Source organism: Littorina saxatilis, linkage group LG8 (assembly GCF_037325665.1).
Source record: "Littorina saxatilis isolate snail1 linkage group LG8, US_GU_Lsax_2.0, whole genome shotgun sequence".
In the NCBI taxonomy this organism is placed as follows: domain Eukaryota; kingdom Metazoa; phylum Mollusca; class Gastropoda; order Littorinimorpha; family Littorinidae; genus Littorina; species Littorina saxatilis.
In genome coordinates this window covers 23,212,464-23,215,381 of record NC_090252.1, presented here as the reverse complement: position 1 = coordinate 23,215,381, position 2,918 = coordinate 23,212,464, and positions in this window count along the sequence as shown.

Genomic DNA, 2,918 nt, shown 5'->3' with positions numbered 1-2,918 from the left:
GTTCGTTCGTTCGTTTGTCCGTCCGTTCATTAGTCAGTCAGTCAGTCAGTCAGTCAGTCAGTCAGTCAGTCAGTCAGTCAGTTAGTTAGACAGTTCGTCGATTAATTAGTTTGTTTAAAGAAGGCATAAGATATGAATCCTAGTGGAAGAGTGCGCTTATCCAAGTCTTAAAAGCCTGTACGGATCTGCAGTGATTTGGAAGATAACCCTCCCCCCACCCCTAACCCCCAGGAAAATAGGGATATCTGAGAACTCACGGGTCTACCCAGGCTGTCGGCAAACCATTCATTCCCCAGAAACTTGCAAGCCATGTCCACGTCTCCATTGTACAGTACGCCACGGATCTGTTGACATCATAGTATAGTGTACAGTACGCCACGGATCTGTTGACATCATTGTATAGTGTACAGTACACCACGGATCTGCTGACATCATAGTATAGTGTACAGTACGCCACTGATCTGTTGACACCATAGTATAGTGCACAGTACGCCACGGATCTGTTGACATCATAGTATAGTGTACAGTACGCCACTGATCTGTTGACACCATAGTATAGTGCACAGTACGCCACGGATCTGTTGACATCATAGTATAGTGTACAGTACGCCACGGATCTGTTGACACCATAGTATAGTGTACAGTACACCACGGATCTGTTGACACCATAGTATAGTGTACAGTACGCCACGGATCTGTTGACACCATAGTATAGTGTACAGTACGCCACGGATCTGTTGACACCATAGTATAGTGCACAGTACGCCACGGATCTGTTGACATCATAGTATAGTGTACAGTACGTCACGGATCTGTTGACACCATAGTATAGTGTACAGTACGCCACGGATCTGTTGACACCATAGTATAGTGTACAGTACGCCCCGGATCTGTTGACACCATAGTATAGTGTACAGTACGCCACGGATCTGTTGACACCATTGTATAGTGTACAGTACGCCACGGATCTGTTGACATCATAGTATAGTGTACAGTACGCCACTGATCTGTTGACACCATAGTATAGTGCACAGTACGCCACGGATCTGTTGACATCATAGTATAGTGTACAGTACGCCACGGATCTGTTGACATCATAGTATAGTGTACAGTACGCCACGGATCTGTTGACACCATAGTGTAGTGTACAGTACTGTCACATCACCCCTATAAGATAAAAATAAAAACATACAAGAGACGTAGAGAAGATGATGATTACAAAAACACAACAAAACAAACAAACTAAACAACAACAACAACAACACATTTTTAATAATCTGATCCGACTTTTCTGTTATCATTTGGACTCAGTTTGTGTTCTTCTAATAACTGAATTTCACGGAACAATATCACAATATCAAACATTGCCATAAGTGTATTGTGGTTGAAACCTAAATAGCTGCCAGCCAGGTCTCAAATGTAGCAACAGTCAAATTATCAATGCGTTGTGAGATTATCAAACTCATTGTGATAGCCTAGTACGAAACCTTAAGATATATCACCCCGAAGAAAATATAGAAAATATATTACTCCAGAGAAGATATAGAGTATATCATACCCCGGAGAAGATATAGAGAATATATTACCCAAGAGAAGATATAGAAATTATATTACCCCGGAGAAGATATAGAAAATATATTACGCCGGAGAAGATAAAGAGAATATATTACTCGGAATTAAAAGATAAAGAAAATATATTACCCCGGAGAAGATAAAGAGAATATATTACCCGGAGAAGATAAAAAGAATATATTACCCCGGAGAAGATAAAGAAAATATATTACCCCGGAGAAGATGTAGAAAATATACTACCCGGAGAAGATATAGAAATTATATTACCCCGAAGAAGCTATAGAAAATATATTACCCCGGAGAAGATATAGAGAATATATTACCCCGGAGAAGATAAAGAGAATATATTACCCGGAGAAGATAAAGAAAATATATGACCCCGGAGAAGATAAAGAGAATATATTACCCGGAGAAGATAAAGAGAATATATTACCCAGGAGAAGATATAGAAAATATATTACCCCCCCCCCCCCCCCCCCCCACTGAATATGTGGTTGTAGAAGGGTGATGTGTCTTTGTACATCCTTGTGTACCATCCATTCCCATATTCGCTGAAAGCAGAATAAACACTTTTGTACACGGAAATGTTTGGTTTGAAGCGTCACACTTTGGGCATACATATGTAGGAGGATACAACAGTTTACAGACCCTTTCTACAAGTATATTCCGTAAGATTGTATGCCATGCAATAAATCAAATAACATGTTTTTGTGTGTTTTGTATTGTGGGTGAGCACAACACAACACAACACAACACAACACAAACACAAACATAACACAACACAACACAACACAACACAACACAACACAACACAACACAACACAACACAAGACCACACCACACAACACCACACCACACCACACCACACCACACCACACCACACAACACAGCACAGCACAGCACAGCACCACACATCACCACACAACACCACACAACACCACACACTAACGGCAGCCATTGAAAACTGTTTGTATCAGCAAAATGGATGTTCTATCAGTTTTATCTTGAGATTAACCACATCTGTAATATGGACGATAGGTTGAAGAAACTCACGGTATTCCAGGAAAACGGGTTGTATTCCAGTTTTATACCGTCTTTTTTGACCTGCAGAAATAAACAGATTATAAGATAGTCTCATGTAAACGATTCGGCTCCCATCTCTGAATGGCAAGGCTTTTACATGGGATAAGAGCTTTGCTCCATTCAGACACAGACCAAATATCAACTGCCTTCCAGCTAAAAAAGAAAAAGAAAAAAAAAGAAAAAGCCATCCAGCTGTCTGTGCGGAATTGGTGTACACTACATTGGGGGTGTGCACGTTAAAGATCCCACGATTGACAAAAGGG